Consider the following 6,000-nt stretch of genomic DNA (forward strand, 5'->3'; position numbering starts at 1 on the left):
ATCGATAGGAACACATACACCATACAAATCTAAGTGGCATAAGGTTTCTCTTCGATTCATGAACATGACGGTGAGGAAACGATTTCACTAAGAAGATTTTAAGTAGATAGAAATTGTAATCTTTGCATTCTCAAAGTCGTTAGTGGAGCGCGTGTGGTTAACTGGCACATTAACATAGCCTTGTGAGAAATGTCAAAGGTGTAAACAATTGAGACTATGATTACGACATCCCTTTTCATAGTTCTAAAATTCTTTAGACACACATGTGAGCTAGTAAGGAATGGTGTATGATTTTGATAAAGTTTTATCAAAGCAGTCTCGTATAAGAAATCTGAACTTTGGTAAGAAAGTCAAATTAGTGTTGATTTCAAGAAGTCCAACTGATTTCTGGATACATGTCAGAGCTAGTGGGAGCATAAGTGTTATGCTAATAATCATCATGTTAGTGGGAGCATGATCATTATGTTAAGTGTTGCAAGTTGGCAATGTTAATTATAGAAAACAAAAGTTTCAATTCGGGTTTGAAAAGTTGTTTTGCTATAATTAAGGGATAGGATTTTATACCTCATTCCAATTCTGCAAGATTAGATTGAGATTTTAATCAACTTTATTCAAGGATATGTATGAATGTTATGTTGGAATGGTTCAACATAAGGAAATTATATATATGTTGCATTCTCAAAATTCGATTATGATTACGGCATACCTCTTCATAGTTCGAATTGTGAGAACATGGAAAATAAAAGTTTTATAGCATTAATCATGTCCCATATGCTTTGGGTATAGGTTTGATTACATGGGCTATTATATTTATACATTCAAAATTTTCCAAATGCCTAGGACATTAGGAGGGAAAAAGGAATAGAACTGGATATGACTAAAATGATTAAGCAATTGTCGAGGACAATCTGTGGTTTACCAAAGATTGGTCACTCATGGACAATTGGAAGTATAGAGTAAGGACCATATTGATATTTTTGAAAAGAGTCAACTCTTGTTCAAAAGTGATGGTAAAAATGGGAATATGGAATTGTTTCCGTAGGTGGAAGTTATTCTTTGAATCTGTGAAAGATTAAAGAACTTAATGCAAAGAAGGATGTTCAAAAAAATGTGCTTTGAATTTGAGACCTCATTTCCATGGAATTGCTTTCCATTGGAATACTCTGTAATGTCTGTTGCCAAATCTTTGTGACTTTGTGCACAGTCATTACAAGGGGTTCATTGCATATAAGTTTAGAATCTAACAGATTACAGTAAATGGCAAGAGTTTGGTATTCTTACATTTACAAAATGGATTGGGATTGTGAAATGAGCATCATTGGAGTCATGTTAAATTGATCTATTTCACAAAAGAAAGGACCATAGGTAAACATAGTGTGCATGCTTGGTGCATGGCATGACTATTGTTTTAATTCTAGTACTAAGTTGATAAACCGAAACGATGAATAATGAGTAATCAATATGGTGCTTAGATAAAAGCGTTTTTATTTACACTCAAGAGTATGGGGCCATATAGGATTAAGTATTATTCTTGTGTTTCACTTTGCATGTTTTGACTTCCAAAATAACTAGGTCGTTCTTTCTAAATGACTAAGTTATTCAAACCATCCACAGTCGGTCATATGTTGGAAGTAGATATGAATCAAGATTGTCATGAATCTGGCTTGTAAGATTTGTCTAAGGTGCATTAGACATAGCAATGGTTGCTACAACATTCATGAGTGCTCATAAGTTCAGAGTATTGGATTCAACCCCCGCTCATTTGAATCACTTCATGGATTTTATCACGAGTGAATGATGAGACGATAATATCTTATATTCTTCAAACCTAGAGATATGAGTTGTTACTATGATTTGGTTGTACATTGATTGCACGAAAACGCATTCGGTAACTCGATGTTATAAAACGTGCCTTTGTGTATGAGTCAAGAAGTAGTAGAACAAGCCATATGAGTCGAAGTTTATCCATTCCATTTACCTTCAGGATAAAAGCGACATATGTGGGCCCCTCGATGATTTAGTGATGACACATGTGAGTGCTTGGCCAAGCCAGGACTGATTTGATTTGTTCAATCACGCAGTCGTCATAAATCGAAAATAGGGAAACAACAAATGGACATAGAGAGTGATTACAATCCATGTCTCAGTCCATATGATATCTAGAATGGAGGAATATATGATCACTTATCTAATGGACAAGTCATTGACAAAGGTCAAAGATCATCGACAAGGTCAGAGTTCGACAGAAGCTTTTGAGAGCTACGATTGCTAGTCGGTTCTTGAAGTCATACTTGTAATTATAGTTTTAGACTTATCCAAGTGGGAGACTGTTGGATTAATTTCTAAGTCCATAACTATAATCGGTAAGACTTGACCCGACCCGACATGGTCCATTTGGGTTGCATGGCATCATGCATTTGCATAGACTAGAATGAGAGAAATAACACTTAAGGTTTATTAATATATTATAAGTTCAAATATATTAATAAGATTATTTAATTAGTATTGATCAAGAATTAATCTAGAATTAATTAAGTGATCAGAAGAAAACTAATTAAATATATGGGTTGATTATCATCCATACTTATATAGTGGGCTAATGCTCCATGGATTATCAAGTTGGACTAAATCCCATAGGATGCTCCATGGATGCTCCATCGTGTATATGAACCCATGGATCCAAGGAAATGGAAAGCCATGACAATTAGGGTTTACCTTATTTGTGACTAACTATATAATGATCTTATGATTGAAGAAATCAGCCACTAGTGAAATATGTGAAAGGGCTAGCCGATTTTCATGAAGTGTGTATATTCTCTCAAGTTATTCCAATTGTATTTGGTGTTGTGTGAACCATTTGAGGTGTCACACTTGGGGCACTAGGCACTCAAGCTTCATGAAGACATTCTACATCAAAAAGGTATGTAATTCTAACTTGAGATATTCATATGAATCAATGTTATTATGCTAGTTAGGATCAATACCTTGGAAAGTTCATATTTCCATGTATAATAAAGAAAACGTAGATCCTAGGTATTTAGGGTTGCATGTACACTTAGGAGTGTTAGAATGCTCAAAACCCAACACATACAACTCAGCGAGTCAAGGACATGACTTGTTCATCATATGAAGGTGAACTCGATGAGTTGTTCATACAAATTGGTGAGTCGGATGAAGGTTCAATCGATGTTCATACCGAAGTGGAACTCGTCGAGTCATTGCCAAACATGACGAGTTGAGTCATGGATAAGGACGGGTAAAGGGTCAGGGACTCGACGAGTTGACGGCCCAACTCAGCGAGTCGGGTCAACTGGAAGTTGACTTTGACTTGGACTTGGGTGGGGGTAAAATAGTCATTTTACCCTAAGAGTAGATATCAGATTCTGACTGAGTGTTTTGTGGGGATTATAGTCGGAGGATTTCCGGAGCAACAACAAACAGAGGTTTCCCGCACAGATTATCAGCAGCTACTCGTACGAGGTGAGTTACCTTCCAATAGCGGTGGGTCTACGACTACAATGCCGGCCCACCAGTAGGAGTTGTATGTTAGATGATTGTATTTGTGATATCATCTTGGTTTGCTACTACCTGATATGTTACATGCTACCATGATATGTTATATGTGATAGTAGTAGAGTTCGGTTGTTAGGACCGCAGGGAAGGTCAGATACCCCAAATATGTATGACAGTATGTGATGATATGTTTATATGCTGGCATGATATGTTATATGTGATAGTGGTAGTAAGAGGGCAATAGTCCCCAAGTTCGGTTGTTAGGACCAAAGGGTAGTTCGGACACCCCAGATTTGTCTGATAGTGTGTTTATGTTATGATATATGTGATAGTAGCAGTAGGGATTGAATAGTCCCTGAGGGTCGGTTGTTAGGACCGACGGGAAGGTCAACACCCAAAAATGGCTTGACATTGGTTGGTCAACACCCCAGAATGGCTTGACACGGGTAGGAAGACACCCCAAAATGGCCGCATGGGTAGGTCGACACCCCAGAATGGCCATACGGGTAGGTCGACACCCTAGAATTGTCGTATTGGGTAGGTCGGACACCCTAGAGTTGCTCGGCAGTGGGTATGCTATATAATTGTATGGTATGTGGTACGATGGGGGAACTCACTAAGCTTCGTGCTTACAATTTACAGTTTTGGTTTCAGGTACCTCTTCAGCGAAGGGGAAGGAGCTAGCGTGGTAGCAGCACATCATACACACACTCATTGTTTTCCGCACTTTGGATATTCTGGGATTGTACTCTGACATGTTACTATTTTTATGACTTGGATTTTCAGACAAGATACATTGTTTTGTGAGATGATGTGATTTCACAGTATTTTCTTATGAATGTTTTCATGACTGAGTTAATTAAAATGAAATTTTTGGACTCGAAAATTGGGTCGTTACAAGTTGGTATCAGAGCCCTGGTTTGAGGGATTCGGACACACCCTTAGGAGTGTTTAGACTCAAATCGAGGGATTTAAAGATTTTTTACAAGAAAAATGGTTTCCTAAAAGCTAAGATAAAATAGTTTTGGGAAAGAACAAAGTGTGTGATGTGCGCAACCGGCCGAGCTCAAGTAAGTATTCCCCAAAGCACCCATACAAGTTTATATTATGTTTATCAGTTTCAGCAGAACAGCATGCTAGAATAGGACTAAGGATCTAGGAATGATGCCTTATGTTCCTGCTTTATGTGCTTCAGCTTATGAGAATTGCATGCTAGTATTGAGTAGACAGTAATAGGATAGCCTGTTTAGGTTATGACTGGTAGTATGAGCTCAGCATTGTATGCTGGTACAGTTTCTCGTTAGGAGAATAGAGTTGCTTGAGTAGTTTCCTGTGTCCGAATGTTGCTTGCTTCGTGCTTGTAGGGCTCTGAATGATGGGAGTTAGCCATTAGGTGAGTACGTCGCGTCACATGTGATTAGGATTGGATAATCTCAGAGTGCTGGATTTGGCCCTATTGCGCAACTCTCGTTTGAGTCTAACCGTTGTAGGGACGAGTCGTTTACTTGAAGGATTATCTGAGCCTCGTTACATGTGATGGTACTCAGGTGGTGGCTAATTGGCATCACAAGGGGGCCTTCAGCAGCTGTGGACTGGTTTGGGTGGAGTCAGAGGTTCCCTAGGGTAAGCCTAGGATGAGAGTAGCAGAGATCAGTAGTGGTAAAAGGGACTTGGTGGAGTCAAGGCAGTCCTTGAGGAAAGTACGAATAGATGTGGAAGGTAGTATGGGCCCGTACTACTGAAAGCAGAGGATCCGTACTCGAATTGAGGAAGGTTGAGGAAAGACCATGGAACTTGTGATGGGTGTGATCCCTCTAGAAATACCAGTATCACTGACGGTTGTCATGATGTATTGCAAAATGGTGGTACTACGTCCGAGGCCAGCAATAGGCAGCTCAGGAGATGGATCGGGTTCGGGTTCGGGTTCAGGTTCCGAACCAGTGGATGAGAGGCTACGCGAGTTCATCGCGGCTGAGATCAGCAAAGTCATCGTTAATGCGATCTCGGTTATCTTTGGGTCGATCAAGGAAGGGATTGTCGAGCTGATGGAGGATCGCCTTAGGGCGTTCAGGAGTGACATGGCGACCAACCAGTCAGGATCCCGCACACTGTCCTTTAAGGACTTCAAGGTCAGTGGTGCATCGGATCTCCATGGGGCAAAGGACCCCATTGCTGCTAGACAATGGATTGCGGATATTAAGTCTGTGCAGTTAACTAGCTTCTGCCCCGAGGGGTCGAAGGTGAGATATGCAGCAGCGTGTTTGAGAGATAGAGCTTGAGATTGGTGGGAGTCTGTTGGTGACTCATTGGGAGCCTCGGCTATTGAGGCTTTGACATGGTTGGACTTTGTGACCCGGTTCAGAGCGAAGTTTGCACCCGTAGTGGAGCTCCAGCAGTTAGCCAGAGAGTTTTTGGATATGAGACAGACCACAGAGACTGTGGTGGAGATCACCGCCAAGTTCTGGGAAAGAGTGTTACTAGTGCCCC

This window comes from Lactuca sativa, chromosome 7 (assembly GCF_002870075.4).
Source record: "Lactuca sativa cultivar Salinas chromosome 7, Lsat_Salinas_v11, whole genome shotgun sequence".
In the NCBI taxonomy this organism is placed as follows: Eukaryota; Viridiplantae; Streptophyta; class Magnoliopsida; order Asterales; family Asteraceae; genus Lactuca; species Lactuca sativa.